Genomic DNA, 18,829 nt, shown 5'->3' with positions numbered 1-18,829 from the left:
ATTTACATGCCCCCTCCATATGCACCCTCCCAGTCAGTAGTGCAACACCTACAACCCCCGAACACGAGCGAAAGCAGTACAGGGGCCTCGGTCCTCACGGCCTCCGCACCGGCTGAGCCTCTTGTACTGAACCCAATGTCGGTTACAACGCTAGATGACCATGAGATGGGAAAGAAAGAGTCCACCAGACTGAATCGATTAACAAAGGATGAACGAGCAGGAATTGATAAGATAGTAGGGACACTGGTGGAGCGAAAAGAAAGTGAGGAGTATATAACAGACGTGTATAACTCGTATGCCGACAGCCGCAGACGACACTTCGTCGTACGGCTCTGTTATCACGCCCTAAATGCGTATGAGGAAAGATACCACGATAAAGGTCCCGAAGGCTTAGCAGCCCTATATAGGAAGGTAGACATCGGAGAGGAAAGAGAGGGCGACGTTACGAACCTCTTCACTCGTACACTCGAGGTCTACCGACACCTTAAAGAACATGGACAGACCACCAAAGCAGAAACCCCCATAGCGACTAAGCCCCAGGAAGGGAGGGCTGATGCCATGATGCCCATTAAAGAAGCTGCCCCCTACTGGGTCCCCCCACGAGGTCTGGGAACACATGACGACATCAACCACCAAGATGCGAAGGGAAGGGTTGTATATAACTGGGTCTACCAGCCGTGGGACCGGCAAGACATTTTGACCTTTAGAAAAACTCTACCCGACTTAAGAAAGAACCCGACTGCCTTCTACACTGAACTGGGTACAGCCTTAGGTTCTACGATTATGACTTTAGCAGATATCGACTTGTTCTTTGGGCTATGTCTGCCGGCTGATGTGTGGAAACAAATCCGGAAGGTTGACCACGCTGAGCCGTTCGGATATACCTGGGTACAACTCGATACCATAGATAAGCAGCGAGAACCAGGACAGAAACCCCCAAAAGCCATATTAGAGCTCCCAGACAAGATTGTACTAAAACTGAATACTCTAATCCCAGAAAGAAAGGTAGATTGGTCGATAGTAACGGCTTGCCGCCAGAAACCCCAGGAGGATGTGTCTGAATACTTCTCCCGATTCGAGACGGTGTTTTCCGATTACAGTGGCCAAGACATGACCACCGCAACCGGACATCACCTCTTTGTCCAGAATTATGTGAAGGGTCTGACACAAGAAATTTCCCAGAAACTACAGACCAGCGAGAGTAGCTGGGCAGCCTCCAAACCCGCAGCGATTCTCCAGATGGCCCAATACTACGAAAATCAGAAAAACGAGAACGATAGGGCATCAGAGAAGAAGAAAAAGGAACTGAAGGAGAGGGTAATGATAGCACAGTTGCAAGGGGTGACCATAGGAAGGGAACGCCCGAAAGAGAATTACCACCCAACCGCCCCTAGAAAGCTACTCCCTAGAGACCATACACCCGCACCCTACAACGGACGGAGAGACTTAGATGGGAACCAATGTGCGTTCTGTAGAGGGTTCGGACACTGGAAATCCCAGTGCCCGGTCCTTCTGGAACTAAACAAAAATAGGGATCCCAGAGACACAGCATATGACCCCAGAAACAGAGGACAGGGACGAGGGCACACGAACGACGCAACCAACGTCAGGCCAGGCAAACCAAACACCCTTGACCGCCCCCGACAAAACCAGTGTCAGCAGTCCGACTATGAAAGCACCCATGACTTCGCATAGGACCGCCAGGGGCAAGGGAGGGATCCAGTCGAACTCCGTGTTGACCAGCAAGGCCCTTACGTCACTGCTAAGGTCTTGGGCACAAAATCCCCATTCCTGGTAGACACTGGGGCGACACGTAGTGCGTTATCCAAACGACTGATCCCTAGGGCACCCTTGTCTGGCTCACATGTAACCTCAATAGGCTTCGATGGAACGCCCTCCACTAACCCCTTATCAGCACCAATCTCCTTTGACTTAGAAGATAACACCACTGACACGACCTTTCTGCTCTCCTCCAACACCCCCGATGCTATTATGGGACTTGATTTGCTAAAACATTTTCGAGCTACCATCAGATGCTCCCCAGACGGAGTTCGAGTCATCCTACACGATAACCCAGATCTGTCCAGACCCTGTCACACACGGCCTATGCTCTCTATAACCGATGCTGACATGTCCCTACTCGACACATTACCTTCACATCTATGGGCTAAAACCGACTCAGATGTAGGGCGCATGGTGATCGACCCGGTACACATAACCGTCCGACCGGACGCAGTGCTCCCAAAGCTTCCACAGTATCGGATATCACCCGAAGGCGAGAAGGCATTGGTGGAAATCATCGAGTCCCTAGTCGAGGCAGGAGTGGTAGAAGAAGTAGTGAGTAATGTTTGCAACAGCCCTATCCTACCCATTGTAAAGAAGCAAGGCGAGGGGGATGAGAAAGCCTACCGTTTCATTGTTGACTTGCGAGAGGTTAACAAAGTAGTCATACCCCAGTACCCCGTGGTCTCAGACATCACCACCATCCTCACCCTGATTCCATCCACTGCCACCATCTTTACTGTTATTGATCTCAAGAACGCATTCTTTTCCATCCCCATCCACCCAGACAGCCGCTACCTGTTCGGATTCACTTTAAAAGCCCGTTCATACAGATTCTGCAGGGCACCCCAAGGCTACACTGAGAGTCCCAGTATTTACAGCCAAGCCCTCAAGAGGCAACTGGATGCAGTCCAACTACCCGATGGAGTGGTGTTGATACAGTACGTCGATGACATTCTTTTGGCGGCCGACACCGCTCCACTTGCCGTCACAGCCACCATTCACCTCCTCCGCTTCCTTGCGGAGAACGGTCACAAGGTCTCCAGAAAGAAATTGCAATTCTGCCAGCCCCAAGTAACGTATCTAGGCCACCTACTATCCAAAGACGGGAGGAAACTTACCCCTGACCGAATTCAAACCATTCTAGAAACCCCTGTTCCCAAAACTCAGAAGCAAGTGCGGTCCCTAGTGGGCCTCACCTCCTTTTGTCGACAGTGGTTGCCAAATTTCAGTCTTATCGTAAAACCTCTGCTTTCCCTGCTGGCTAAAGATACCCCCTTCCCCCTCCCCTGGACACCCGAATGCCAATCCTCCTTCAAAGAATTACGAGACGCCCTCTGCTCGGCCCCAGTCCTAGGAACCCCAGACTACACTAAACCTTTCTCCCTCTACACCCACGAAAGGGAGGGATGTGCGTTGTCTGTCCTAACCCAGTCCATAGGCCCTAAGCAACGCCCTTGTGCCTACTTCTCTGCCACTCTTGACCCCGTAGCCAGAGCTTTGCCCGCCTGCCTTCGAGCAGTAGCCGCCGCTGCTGTCTCTATCCGGCAAAGTGAGGGGATCGTGCTCTCGAACCCCCTCACAGTATTGGTACCCCATGCTGTTGATACCCTCCTGAACCAAACCAAGACTCAACACCTGACTAGCGCACGACTGACTGGTTATGAACTGACTCTGCTTGCACCCCATATCACATTGAAACGATGCACCACTCTGAATCCAGCTACTCTACTACCTCTCCCTGACGCTGACCCCAATGCATCCCCTATACATGATTGCGTGACCCTCACCGACGAACAAACCAAGAGTAGGGTTGACCTCCGGGATACTGCCTTCCCGGACCCTGACGGAGAACTGTGGGTGGATGGCTCATGCATCAAGCTCCCTGATGGCACCACCTCAGCTGCCTATGCAGTCACCACAGCTCGAACAGTTGTTGAGACAGCCCGCATCACACAGCGATCCGCACAGGCGGCGGAACTAATTGCCCTCACACGAGCCTGCATCCTGGCAGCAGGGACAACCGCAAACATTTACACCGACAGTCAGTATGCCTTTGGGGTAGTTCACCACTTTGGGCTCTTATGGAAAGAGAGGGGATTCTTGACTTCTCATGGCACACACATCCTGCATGGAGATCTAGTCTCTGCCCTGACCGAAGCAGTCCTCCTCCCCACACGGTTAGCTGTGATCAAATGCCAGGCACACAAGAAGGTGACAGACATTATAGGTCAGGGAAATGCACTAGCTGACATTACTGCCCAAACCACAGCCGAGAATAGGTCCACGACCCGCATGTACGTGACCAGGTCACAAACTGAGAAATGGAAGGATGCTAGGGAAACGATTAGGGATATCCAACTAGCCAGCACACCACATGAATTAACTGAATGGGCCCGGGTGGGATTGAAGGACGATGACGGTTGTTGGCGAACTAAAGACTCGAACAAATGGTTGCTACCCGACTCATACTTGATCCCCATGCTGACCATGGCACACTCCCCCGCACACATAGGGTCTGCCCCCATGATCGAACTCATCTCCAAAGTCTGGCACAACGACAGAATACCAGACTCAGCCAAACGTCTGGTCCAACAATGCCTAGTATGCCTCCAACACAACCCTGGGAAAGGAACTGCTGTACCCCGGGGAGGGTTTGGGGTCCCCAATCACCCCTTTGAAGTCCTACAAATGGACTATGTCCAGCTATAAAGGTGCCAAGGTTTAAAGTATGTACTTGTCGTTGTGTGTGCCTTCAGCAAGTGGGTGGAAGCCTACCCAACCCATGACAACACCGCTATGACTACCGCAAAAGTACTACTGAAGGGATTCTTCCCCCGATACGGCCTTTGTCGAATTTTGTGGAGCGACAACGGCCCCCACTTCGTAGCCGAAGTTATCCAACTCATCTTAAAGGGGTTGGGTGTAAAACAGAAATTCCATGCGGTCTTCCATCCCCAATCTGCAGGCCTGGTTGAGCGACACAATGCCACATTGAAGCTTAAGATAGCAAAAATAGTCGCCACCACAGGACTAAGATGGCCAGACGCTCTCCCACTAGCATTGCTATCAATGCGTTCCACCCCCACCAAACACCACTTAACCCCCTACGAGGTCGTCTTTGGGCGGCCCATGAACCTTTGGACTGCACCAAAACCAACATCCATCCACGACGTCCCGGACGTCCTCATGTCTGACTATTTGTATAACCTAACTAAGACGTTGTCTGTTATCCATCAGCAGGTGCTGCACGCCATTCCCGATGTTTCCAGGGGCCCGGGACACGACATCCAACCCGGTGACTTCGTCTTAGTGCGTAACTTCCAGCGCACCAAGAGTCTGGAGCCCCGGTGGACGGGCCCCCTGCAAGTCCTGATCACCACCCGAACAGCTCTTCGAGTGGAGGGGAAACGCAATTGGCTGCATGCACACCACTGCAAGAAGGTATCACCGACCCTGACAACCACGGACAACATCACCACCCAAGAGGAACTTCTGGACAAAGACCGACCATCCCTGAGCCGCTGCCCGGATACTGAGACACTTGAATTGATTGAATATCCCGATCCCACTGTGCCATCCAAAGAAGGGTATAACTTGCGACGAAAGGAGAGAACTTCGGCTAAGCAGACCACAGGCTAAGTGGAAATCTCAGAACGGTAGCCTAGTCACCTCAAAGGCCACCAGGAGAGAAACTAAAACAAAGTCTGTGGTTCTGCCCGCTACCGAGTCTCTTGAAGGTGATGGAAGCGCCCGACATGAAGATGATGGAAGCAACCGGACGTCCGAAGATCCACTACAAAAACCCAAAGACTGACCGAATGCACAGCTTTAAGACAATAGCACTTTTCATTTCCCTTCTCTTTTGCCTTCTCCTCGTGGTCACCTTCTGGATCATGGAGGAGAGCACACCCGCTCATAAGACATTGCTGACCACCGTTCAACCTACCACCACGAAAGAACACCATCTGATCTCACTTTCACCCCAACTCCGAGAAAGGCGTAAGGAGTTCTGGAATAACTCTTTTGTGCAGTTGCTCCACCAACACAATCTTGCCACCAACGCCACTAACTGCTGGATCTGTGGATTGCTGCCCCATGCCACTGGGCACTCAATCCCTTTCATCCCTTCACCTTTTTCTGTCCATGGTTCCTGCCTCGCCTGGCTGATCCTCCTGCAGGAGAGCTACAAGGACAATGCCACTTCCGGCAGAACCATGTCACACTTCTACCATGGGTTCTGGCTGAACAAAACTGGTAGAACCTCCGCCCTCTTCTGCCCTCTGAGATCGAACACTTCCTTTCAAATGGACATCCCCGCCAAAGAACGAATTGAAATGCAAGTGTTCAACAATCCAGCCAGACCCACCTTCTCTTACCTCCGAAAACGGACAGCCGCCACCCTAACAGTGGCCCTGTCCGTCATCAACATCACTGGATCTGTATGCCTCGAAGGCCTGGGGGCACAGCTGGTGGGCCACAGCTCCTGCCTCATCACCCGAACATTGGACTCAGTTGACCCACCCTCCTTTGTTGCCTCCCCGAATATGTACTTCGTCTGTGGTACTAAGGCCTACACCTGGCTCCCGAAAGGTTGGGGAGGCACCTGCTACATCGCCTTTGTCCTTCCTCCGACGTATGTGGCTCCAGCAAACCATCACCGACAGAAACATGCCAAAGACATTGTACAAGCCGACTCCACCGGAGCACAGTTCATGGACGCAGTAAAGGGTCTTGTTCCACTCTGGGGTCCGATGGCAAACAGCCGTGCCATCCGCCACTTAACCCAGGCAGTCGAAACAGCAATGAACATTACAGCTGGCGCCCTCGCCAACAACACCGCTGAGCTTCAGGCCGTCCGCCTGGTGGCTCTCCAGAACCGCCTTGTTCTAGATGTGGTTCTGGCTGATCGCGGAGGAGCATGCCGCATCATTGGGTCCAGCTGTTGTACCTACGTACCGGATAACTCACCCTCAGTCTACAAAGCAATTGAACACCTCCACAGACTGTCCACAGAGGTCCATCAAGAGCAAGAAGAATGGTCACTGGGGAGTTGGTTTTGGGACACTATTAAAGGTTGGGGATGGAGGCTGTTTTCATTTATCTTCATACCAATCGTGATACTATGTGGATGTTGCTTGGGGATTCAGTGTCTGCCACCTTTATGTTCGCTTTTTATGAACTGCATCTGCCCTAAGACTTTGGACTTTGAAACAGAGCGGATGAAAGCTCTGAATGAGGTGGAGGTACGGGGTATTATGGGGATAGATCCAAACTAGGCAAGCTGGCGAGACATGTTAAAAGGGAGGACTGTGGAAATTTAGCGTGCAAACTGAACATTATCTGCGCCATCTTGCCTCTCCCCAGCGCCACGCATAGCAAATGCACGGCCGCCATTTTAGGCACCCCACTCTCTCTCCCCGCTCACTCTCGATCGCCAGCGCTTTCCCCTAATGCTGCGAGCATCCCCCGCGCGCCGCCACCCCCGCTCTCTCATATAGGCCATAAACCCACTCCTTCTGCGCGACCCTGCTACGGAACCACATCCGACCGACATCCCATACATGGTCATGCCTCTCCTTTGATAACCCCCCTTCCTCTGCGCCCCATTGTCCGAACTGGTCCCAGGCCAACACCTAGCCCTGCGGATGCAGTTTATTGCCCCTACTGTAAGGGAAACACCCCACATCAAAGGGATTACAGTAGATCAAAGCCCCTACTCCCTGAGACCCGACCGGTCACACACCCCCCCCAAGAATTGGCGGAATACCCTGCTGCGCAATAGCCATCTCTTACTGTGGGTGGGGTGGGAACTCCTACTGTATCTATGTGTGGGATCGGATCTGAACCGGGGCTTCGGGGGATATTCCCCCCATACATCAAGGGAATCTCAAGAATGTACTATGTGTAATAAAGCAATAAACCAGTGTATAAGAGACCAGGTCTCAGAGATGCAGTTAGAGCACCTCGTGACGATACCTTGCTGTCTGATCTGATGTGTTCTGCTCCGACGGAATAAAACTTTGTTTCCTGCCTTCCAGTCTCCGGCGCCTGCCTCTTTTATTGGTAAATTATCGAGTGGTATGAGAGGCGATTACCGCCGGGCAAATACTTGAAAGGTTATCGACTGAAACTGCCGCTACCATTTAACACTGCGTCTGGGTATGCCCTACTAGTGCGCATGGTGGTCGCCGCGCCGTATGGGGACCGTGCAGTGTGTCTAATCCCCTGTGAGGTGTATCATAGAGGCTATGGGGTTGCAGCCATGAACTAACCATCAACGAACTGGGGATAGATAAACTGGGGGAGGGAATGCAATATGTCGCGGATAATGAGCAATAGTAGTCTTGCGCCCGAGAGCTGGACCATCTTATTGGATGATGTCGGGTTGTTTGCAGGTGCGGGGAGGGGGGAGGGGAGTCGTGGGCGCTGGTCACTGCCTATATGGAGGCATGATGGTGGAACTGGCGTTGTCTACATCTGCGACCCGCCGGGTGCTTGGGCTTCTCGTGCGTCTCCCGGGGTGGGCTCCTGGCTCGTGGAGGTCCCTGGGGGATCGATCATTCGTGGGCCCGCCACTACTGTTGTTTCCTGCGCGAAGGAATGCATTAGCATGGCCCATGGCAGGGAGATCGGGTGTTTGCGAATCCCTTGGGCCTCCTCCGTTCTGAGTAGTGTTTCCTCCGCCTTACCCCACTTTTTGACTGCGCCGACACATGCCGCTAGGGGGGGCCCCTCCGATGTCTTCCAATGCATGGTGATGCACCGTTTGGCTAGGAGAAGCACCAGGGAGGCATAACGTCTTTCAACCTTCTTATGCTTGTGCCGCCTATGTATACCCAGGGCACTCGCCTCCCATGTGTACAGGTCCTGTAACCCCGTGACCGTCCTAAGGGCAGTATGGATCGTGTGCCAGTAACTGTGAAGTGTCGGACAGTCCCAAAACATGTGTTTAAATGAGGCGGCGGGTTCCAGGCACCTGGGGCAAGCAAACGAACCGTCAGGGAAGTATTTCTGTAGTTTTTCGGGAGTGAGGTACGCCCTGTGCAGGATGTGCAGTTGTATGTTCTTAAAACGGTAATTGCGGGACACTTTTTTGGTATGCTCAAGGGCCCTGGTCCATTCTCTATCGTGTAGAGGTCTATGGAAGTCAGTTTCCCAGTGTTCCCTGAGGGGTGCAAGTGTGGGTTGCCGCAAGGTCCGCATAGCTTTATAGATCCAAGTGACTAGATGGCGTCCTGGCCCCATCTGTAGGATCGCATGGATGACCGGGTGCGTGGGGGGTTCCGTGTCAATCGCACGCCACGGCCTGCGGCAGTCCGTGAGAAGTTGCCTGTGCCGTAGGAACTGTCCCCTGGGAAGTTTGAAGTCGCCGACCAATGCATCGAAGGCCTGCAGGCTTCCCTCAAAAAACAGCATCCCCACCTCCGTCACAGCATGATCCGTCCATGTTTGCAGTATTTGCTCCGTGTAATGCGCCCGACCCCTGGGGAACCCTACCAACGGCAGAAGTGGAGAGTACAGGGGAGCATCCCGACTAAGACGATGGACACGTGCCAGACAGGCGCGCGCTGTCATTACCTGTAGGGGCCTAGATACGATGGAAATATCTGTTAATGGATTCGGGCGTAAGGTACGCTCTATGTAGAATAAAAAATTGTATTTGGCGGAATCTTCGTCGGGCCCTGCAACACTCGGTCCCATTCTTTATCAGCCATGGGTCGGACCAGATCCGCCTCCCACTTACAACGCAGTGGAGTCAGACTGATCGCTGCATGCGTGCGCAGGGAGGCCACGAACCATCGGACCAGGTGCCTCCCTTGCCCCATCACATGAAGGTATTGCATCGTGAGATGCTGTTCTTGTTCCTCCCGAAGATCTCCCCATCGGCACGCGAGCGTCGCCACCAGAGACCAGTGGCAAAGGAAGTGACCAGGCGGAAGCCCTGTCTCCTCCGCCACAGAGGCGAACGGGAGGAGAACACCATCTCGGTAAAGGTCCCCCATCGTTTGTATATCTGCCGCGGTCCAGTCCGCCAGCTCCGAGGCACTAAGCACTCCCAGTCCGCTTGGGGAGCCCTCAATCGGGATAGCCGGGGCATAAGGGGTCCGAGCCCGAGTAAGGTAGAGAGCGCGACGGTAGCACTTGTAGGCCACCACCATAAGGAGGGGCACAGGTCTCACTACTTTCGCAGCCGGGTGGAATAGGTTGAGGAGACCAGCTAGGGGGAGAGGGGGTGCCGTGGTCGCCGTATCGTCCCGCCCTCTGTCCGCCAACCAGCGGGCTATCCATTGCAGCTGCGCGGCCAGGTAATAATGCTCAAAACATGGCATCGCAAGGCCTCCCTGGTCAGTGGGGAGATATAGCTTGGGCAACCCTACTCTGTGACAGGCATTACCCCATATAAAGTCCCGAAGGGACCGTGTAAGGGTTGTAAAAAAAGGAGGCCGGGATATAGGTGGGCAAATTAGCGAAGTAGTACAGGAGCTGGGGTAGAATCACCATTTTGACTAAGGTGATTCGCCCTGTGACCGCCAAGGGGAGGGTGCCCCAGAACCGCATCTGGGTCCTGACCGCTGTCACAGCTTTGCCCAGGTTATCCTCCACTAGGTCTGCTGGTTGTCTATATATCTGGATACCCAGATAACAGAAGGTGTCTGGCTGCCATTTGACATGCACGCCTCCGAGATGGTAGCTCGGGTCCTGGGTGTCGGCTCGAAACGCGTAGAGGCATGACTTAGTAGCATTCACCCTGAGGCCCGAAAGAGCGGCAAAGTCGAGCCGAATGCGCTCCAGTTCAGCCGAGATGTGTGCCACATCCCTGACAAAGACCAGTAGATCGTCCGCATAAAGCGATACCTGGTGCGTCGCATCACCCAACGGGATTCCATCAGCCAGCACCTTGCGAAGCGTGGTGGCAAGGGGCTCCATTGCCAGCGCGAACAGGAGGGGTGAGAGCGGGCACCCCTGCCTGGTGCCACGACATATCGGAATGGCGTCAGATATATATGGCCCAGTTCTTACCCTCACCGTGGGGTCCTTGTACAATAGGGCCGCCATTTGGAGAAACCCAAGGCCCAGCCCATAGTGCGACAGCGCCGCTACCAAGTATCCCCACTCTAGGCAATCAAAGGCTTTCTAAAGATCTAGGACCAGACAACCTGCCCTAGGCCATTGCTGCACACTGTCATGGGCCACCCGGAAAAACCATCGCAGATTAAGAGAGGTACTACGCTTGGGTACAAAACCGTTTTGGTCCCCATGTATTAGCACCGACACCGTTGGGGCCAGCCACTCCGCTAGCACCTTAGCCAAAATTTTACAATCCGCATTAAGTAGAGCGAGAGGACGATATCACCCCAGGTTGGTGGGATCCCGTCCAGGTTTGAGCAGGGACATCAAGTGGGCCTCTCACATAGAGGCGGGCAAGGTGCACTCCTCAAGGGCCGTAATGTAAAGAGCGTGCAACCTGGGCACAAGTGACTCCCGATAGGCCTTGTAATAGCCCGTCCGGCGCCTTCCCTGAGGCCAAAGAGGACACCGCGTCTCCGATCTCCTCCTCGGTGAGGGGGCATTCAAGCGTTTCCTGATGCTCGTCTGGGACCATGGGCAAACAGGCAGCCTCCAAAAACCTATCCAGGTCCTGCGCCTGCCGGCGCCCTGTCGAACGATATAGGGCCGCATAATGTTCCGTCATTACCTGATGTATTTCCCACTGTGTGTGCACGAGCGACCCGTCGGGCCTACTAAGTGCGTCTATCGGCACGTGAGCGGCTTCCCGTCTGAGCAGCCAGGCCAGCAACCGTCCCGCCCTGTCAGACGTGGCGTGAACGCGAGCTGAATGAGCCACGTAATTGTGGCTGCGCAAGCGCTCCAGCAACTCAGCATGGCGTGCCCGAAGCCGCGTCAGCCGTACCGAGTCACGACCCCCACCCTCGCCATGAAGCTCACAAGATAGAAGGCGCGACTCCAGGCCCGCAAGCGACAGCGCGAGCCGCCTTCGTATATTCCACGTCGCACCCAGACAGTGTCCCCTGATAGTGGATTTATGAGCGTCCCACTCTACTAATTCATTACTCGCCGTTCCCTCGTTTAGATCAAAGAATTGTTCGATCGCTGTGCCTAGGGAGGCACGAAATTCAGTGTCCTCCAAAGCCGCCGGTTGAAGCCGCCACGTAGGGGCAGGGGGCCGACCGGAGTCCCATGCGAGACGCAACCTAAGAGGGTTGTGGTCTGAATGGGTCCGACCCAGATACTCCGCTTGGCCCAACAGGGAAGTCAAAGAGTGGGAGCCCACCACCCTGTCTATACGAACGTATAGGTCATGCACCACTGAATAATACGAGTAGATGCGATCGTCAGGGTGTAAAGTGCGCCACGGATCGCATAATGCCCAACGCAACAGCCAGTCGGTGAGGGTCCACGCATTAGAGACCGCCTGTGTGTTGCGGAGGGGCAGAAAGGACCTATCTAGTCGTGTGTCAAGGACAGAGTTAAAGTCCCCACCCAGTAGCCAGGGAAGACCCGCATATGGCGCCAGCACTGTGGACAAGTGGGCCAAAAACGACGGTTGGTCGACATTCGGGGCGTATACTGAACCTAGTAACATATGTTGGCCGTTCAGTTTCCCACGAACCATTGTGTATCGCCCTGCTGTGTCAGCTACTACCTCTGTGCATGCGAACGGAGTGCCCGCCCTCACCCAAAATAATGTACCACGGGCATGTGCAGAGTACGTGGTCCCAAATAGCTGGCCCCTCCAACGAGCGCGTAGCCAGTCGAGCTCAGGCTGCGTCATGTGAGTCTCTTGGAGAAGGGCGATGGCCACCTTATGCCGCTGCAGGTAAGCGAAAATGGAGTATCGTCGTGCAGGCGTGTGCATTCCCCGTATATTCCATGTGATTACGTCAGTTGCAGCCATCTAGAGCGTTTGAGAACTACAGCGGCCACTGGGGCAGGGGCGAATCGGTTGGAGGGGTGAATATAGACTCTGTATGTCATGCCAGTGTGTTGTAACAGAAACCCCCCTAACAAAAGAACATTTACGTACTGCTGAGTACATGTAATAAAGAACAATAACAGTGTAACTACCAGGGCAAACCCCCAACTAGGCATTCGTCCAAACTGCAAACTAAACGCTTATTGAGTAAAACTAAGCCAGGTAATGACTAACGGGTGCGCGATGTGGCTGTAGCTGACGTAACCTGTACTTTCCCTGCGCTACTCCTACATACGCCGGGTGTGCCTCTGATGTCCCAAGTGGTGCTAAGCATGCGCGGGTGGCCCCACCGCACCTCCCTACATCGCCCGCCTCCGACCCCCCACAGCACTCAGGCCCCCCCCTTGAGCAGGGGCTCCCCCCCCACCCATCTACCTAGCAGGAGCCAGCAGACTTGTGCATGCCCATATCCGACACTGCACCACATCTTACAGGGGAATAGGGAGAGACCCCTCCAGTTGTCCCCGCAACATCTTGTCCCAATCATGTCGGCCCTCGTTTCAGCAGTTGCCACCACCCCAACACCCTGGGCTCATACAATATGGTCAGCAGTTTGGGGCGTCACCAGCGAGAGGACTTGATCATCTGAAAGTACGGTGGACGGGGAAGACGACCTGCTAGTTTCAGGGTCACTATGTTCATGAACAGCTGTTGCACCTTGGCTGCTCGTGGACCCCAGGGTTGCCACCGCCTCCAGGGCTTCCTGACGCTCTTGCCGCATCCTTTCAGGGCTGGGCGCCACGAGGGGCTCGGCCCCGCTGCCCCGCGTGCCTCCTTCCGTCGTCGCAGACTCGGTCTCTTCTCCTGGCGTCCGTTAGCTCCCGGGTCCAGAGGTCTCCGGCCTCCGCTCAACCCTGCCTCCTCCAGCCAATCCCAGACGTCAGATGGGGCATCGAAGAACCGGGTCCCTTCCTTCGTAATCACTCTGAGGCGCGACGGGAACAGCAGGGAATATGGGATGCCCAGGTCCCGCAACTGGCGCTTCACCGCCAGATAGTTACTTCTCCGCTTTTGGACTGTAGCAGTATAATCCAGAAAAAGCATCACCTGTCCTCCGCCTACTGTGATGGTGTCCAGTTTCCTGGCCTCACGAAGCACCACATCCCTGTCTCGGAAGTTGAGGAGTCTGAAGAGAAAGGGGCGCGGTCGTGCCCTGGGCTGAGGCTTCCGCGCCGGGACCCGGTGCGCGCGCTCCACCACGAACTGCTGAGAGAGCATCCCCGGGGGAAAGAGGTCGCGAATCCACCCTTCAACAAACTGCTCCGGGTTCCGTCCCTCCTCACCTTCCTGCAGACCCACCACTCGGACGTTATTGCGCCGAGAGCACCCTTCCGCGTCCTCAGCACGGTTCTCTAAGGCATGGACACGGTCGATCAGGTCCTGCAGGGCCGCGGTGTGGTGGCGAACCACAGGGTGGACCTCCTGGAGCGTTTGGCGTTGCTGGGTGACAGAATCCGCCAACTTACGATGGTCCGCGTGAAGGAGGGTGAAGTCCACCGTGACTTTGTCTATCCGGGACTTCAAGGAGGCCCTAGTCTGTTCCAGTGTAGTACCCAGTCGCTCCACCGCCAATACTGTGTCCATTTTCGCCTCGAGCGCTGTCGCTGGAAGTTCCATATTGCCATCATGACGCCCGGGTGTGGTGTCCAGCTTCTCCGTCTGTGACCGGCCCACAGGCAGCTTGTTCCGTAGCCGGCCCATGGCCAGCTGCTGTGCGGAGGGCATTCGACGTCAACCCCCGTCCCTTACATGCAGTCCAGCCTCCCTTGTCTGTCTTGCCAAGGTGCGACAGAATGAACACCACGTTCTCCTCGCTGGCGCGAGGGAAGGAAAGGAGGGCGGGGGGAAGGCAGAGACACCTCCCGGGACGGCGTGGACACCTTCTATCCAAGGCCCACTGCTCGGTATCCACCGGGCTCCGGGGCCGCCGGTACCATCTCACACTGCCCACAAAATGTATTGGTGTCCCCGGCCTGGCACCGCTCCTCCACCACAGCGTCCGTGTCCCGTAACTGCCAGGCTAGACACTGTGCCACCTCCGCCTCCAATACCCACTACGCCTGGGTCACAAGCGAACTGGCCACCCATCCTTTGCTGCCAGTTGCGCATATATAGCGGTGCAGTCCGGGCAGGGCCTCGAGTGTCGTCCAAGGCCGGGTCCCCTACACAGTTGCCCCCAGCTGGAACGCCCCCTGTGCGTACTGGGTACACAGGGGCGCGAGTCTCTCCTCAGTGTGCCAGCTTCGTAGGGGTGCACACCGAATACTGTTACTGGTCTCGTTTTGGGGCCGAGCAGCCCCCCTCTGCCTTCTCAGCCGTGTACCACTTGGGCTGCGTGTAGTGGCCTGGGCACCAGTCACAAGTCCCGCAGGCCCCGGGTCCCCAATGGCGTGTCCGCTAGGGGTGGGGCATCCCGACACTCCCCAATCGGTCGCAGCAGTCGCCGCCAGGCCTCCCACAGTGCCGCAGCCTTCAGGGAGGCCCACCTGGCCCCCGGGCCTCCCCGCCGCACCCTACATCCACACTGGTGTGTTGGGGTCAGGTCCGCACAACTCACCCGGGCAGTTCTGGTGGGGGGGCATCCAGGTCACTCCTCGAGGTCCTCTGTGCCAGGGTCGTGCATAGGGCCTCAGGGGCAGCCTCACCAACTCGCTCCGTGGCGGCGCTTCGCCAGCGCGGGACCTGCTAGGCAGAAAGTGAGCCGCCGTCTCTCTCGTGCTTGCACCGCCTTCGTTGCTGTGTCAGCCCTGCAGTCTGGGTCCCCGTAACGGCAGGCAGTCACCAGGGTCGTCGCTGCCCACCTCCGCTGGCACCGGCCTCCGTGCCCCGGGCGGCCAGCCGCCGCCTCGTCTTCACTGCCGGAAGCACTGCCCCTGCGGCCCAGCTGCCTCGTGGCGAGCCGCCGGCCGAGGTCTAGGTCCCGCTCCGCACCTCCTGCCGGCTCCAGACTCAGCGCGGCTCGGTTTGGGGCTGCAGGCTATCTCCGGCTCCGAGTACCTCCGTGAGGTTGCGGGAGGTCCATGGTCCGCGGCCAGCGGCGTCTGCCGCGGCCACCCGCGCCACAGGCAGGAGAATTCCCAGGATTATGGCACCTGATGGCAGGAGCTTCACGCTCCGGCGTCCATCTTGTCAGCGCGCCACCTAGCGCCCCCTCATTTTGTAAATTTATGCGCAGTAAAAGGCCACCTTTCTCTGTAATTATGTTTCATCATTTTTAAACTTGGTAACACAATTCACATAAATACACTTCACACCATGCCACATAATTCCAATCAGCATAATTTCACTCAGGGCCACACACTTCCAAGAAACACAATTCAACTCTATACATTTCCATTCCACACCACATAATTCAACAACAAGCCACATAAATCAACACACCACATACATCCAATCCACACCACACAATTACACATTATGCCACAAAATTCAACAGCACACCACATAATTAAACTCCACTACATACCACTCCACAACACAAAGTACCATTCCGCATAATTACACTCCATAACACACAATCCCACTCCACATAATTCCAGTACACTCAACACCACATAATTACTATCCACATAATTACACTGCACACTATGCTACATAATTCCACTACAAAAACCACTCCACACCTTTCAATTCACAACTAACAATTCCAATTCAACCCACATAATTCCACTGTGCACCATGCCACATAAATCCACTACAAAAACACCTCACACCACACAATGCCACAATTAACAATTCCAATTCAACCCACATAATCTCACTCCACACCGCATAGATCCACTCCACTCCAAACCAAACCAAAACACATGGGTAAAAGACATTGTCATTTACAACACCAATAGCTCTAACTCTCACAAATGTGGAACATATTGCATTACAATGGGGATTTGGGGGGCAGCTGACCATAGGGAAGTCTGCCCACGGGTTATTTGTGGAAGTGGAGCAGTCGGGCGACTGCTCCGGGGTTGGGCTATTTTTGGGCTACTTTTGTAGCCCAACGGGTATATAGCCGGTCATTTTGTAGTGCCAGCCACCATTTTGTGGTAACATGGCGGCTGGCACTTAGGTAGCGTATGTTTTGCTGACAAGCTTGGCAGGGTAGTAGGCAGGTCGTGTCATCTCAGCACTGTAGGTATTAAGTATAATGTAGGGTAGGCACTTACTGTGTGATGGTTCTGTCACAGGAAGAGAGGGATGCGCAGGCCATGCGCTTGTTTGAGGCCACATGTATCATGGATCTGTTGGCAGAGTGGGCGTTGCTGCACGAAGGCCATCCCATAAGGAAGACTTTGTGGAGGTAGAAGCGGCAGTTTTGGCGTGTTCATCGCCGCGCCGAGCCCCCGATCGTGGCTGCTTCCAGGTAGGTAGCAAGTGTGGCCGCTCGTGTATGAAGAAAGCGGCCCGGTAGTGAGAGGTGTGTCAGTGAGCGCAGCAGGAGGTGTGGGCCGGCCTGGGTTAGCAACCGTAAGACCAGGCAAGGAGTAAGCGTGCGCCAAGCATGCTCCCTCAGGGGCGGGGCGAGAGGCCTCAATGAAGCGGCGCGAGGCCTCATGTGCTACAGTAAGGGGCAGGTCGCTGCTTACGTGAGTGAGCGCAGCCTCAGGAACAGGGAGGTCGGAGTGCAGGAGCGAATGCCGCCAGGGAGAGTCAGATGGCAGCGTGCGGTCGCGCACAGCCTGCAGGGGGTGTCGGGGGGAGGACACACCAGGGGCTGTTGCCGTCAAGAGAATGGAGGGGGAGGAACAGGGAATAGACTTTAGGGAAGTATATCAAGAGTTGCTGAGTGAGGGAGGGTGGGGAGGATCAGGTGCAGGGCAGAAGGCTGGATGAAGAGGCTGGAGCAGTTGGGGACGCGAGTGCCGTTTGGAATACTATAGATTACGACAGGGGTGCCTGGTCCAAGTGGGCCTGTCAGGGGTGCAGGCATATTGGCGTGGCATGAGGCAAGGGGCGGGGGAGGGCATGGCACAAGAGATAGGGTGGTGGCAGCTGCTGGGGGGCTAGGCGATGCAGATGAGGGAGAGAGGACCCCTCAAAAGAGGGTGCTGACTGCAGTGGCAGCAACAGAATTAAGTTGGAGTGAAGATGAGGGTGAGGACCCGGGGTGTGTTACGGAAGAGATTTTGGACCCTCATTCGCGTTGGGCGAAGCGTGGAGATGGAGTCTGGCCCCTGTTGAGGGTTTACGGCAGAGTAGGCTGCAAGGGGATGGGGCTTTGCAGTGAGGCAGGTGAAGCAGTCTCTGGCAGGGAGGTGTGCACTGAGGGGGATGAGTCCAGATGGGGGCAAAGCCTGAAGGAGGGAAAAGGGGGTCTGTTATGGGAATGTGCCAGCACACCAGTCGTACATTATTGCTCGCAGGTTACCTCGGAACCGGGTGGAGCAGACTCAGGTGTGCTTCGTATGGGTCAGTCGCCCCAACGCTATGTTCACCCCGATGGTGTCAGTGGGGATGGAGGCTAAGGCGCAGCCGGGGGACGGGGAGGCTCGCATGAGCAAAGGTCGCTACGTAACGGATGCAGGTGTGGACACACACAACCAATCATGGGACACAGGGACAGTAGGAGCAGGGGTGCACTGCCAGGGGAGTTCTGGAAGGGCAGAGTCAGTGGAGTCGGCAAAGTTAAGGCAGGGCCTTCCGGAAAGGGGACTGATAAAGATGTAGTGGCAGGGAGAGAGGATGCGCAAGAGGGCAAGACAGATGGGGAGACCAAAACACATAAACTGGAGAGGAAGTGAGACTTAAAAAACTCCCATATATGGGGACCTCCAAATCTTTAGGGGCGCATCTTATGGCGTCCAGTAAAGACAAAATGTGGAAGAGCGAGTACGTCGAAATTATGAAGTTGCTGCACGGGAGCTAAGGTCAAAAGAGGGGTCCAAAGAGGAGGATGTGGAATTATCAAAGTGTCCCAAGGTCCCAGTCACTATTGAGATCTCGACGGCAGCTTTCCTTATATTTGCTAGTGTGTACTGTGAAAAGTATCAGGACAGGTCCGTCGCAGTGTTCAAATACATGGATGTAATTAGGAAGGCCCACCTCAATTAT

The sequence above is a fragment of the Triturus cristatus genome, chromosome 4_2, assembly GCF_964204655.1.
Source record: "Triturus cristatus chromosome 4_2, aTriCri1.1, whole genome shotgun sequence".
Classification (NCBI taxonomy): domain Eukaryota; kingdom Metazoa; phylum Chordata; class Amphibia; order Caudata; family Salamandridae; genus Triturus; species Triturus cristatus.
Note: the sequence above shows the minus strand (reverse complement) of the source record.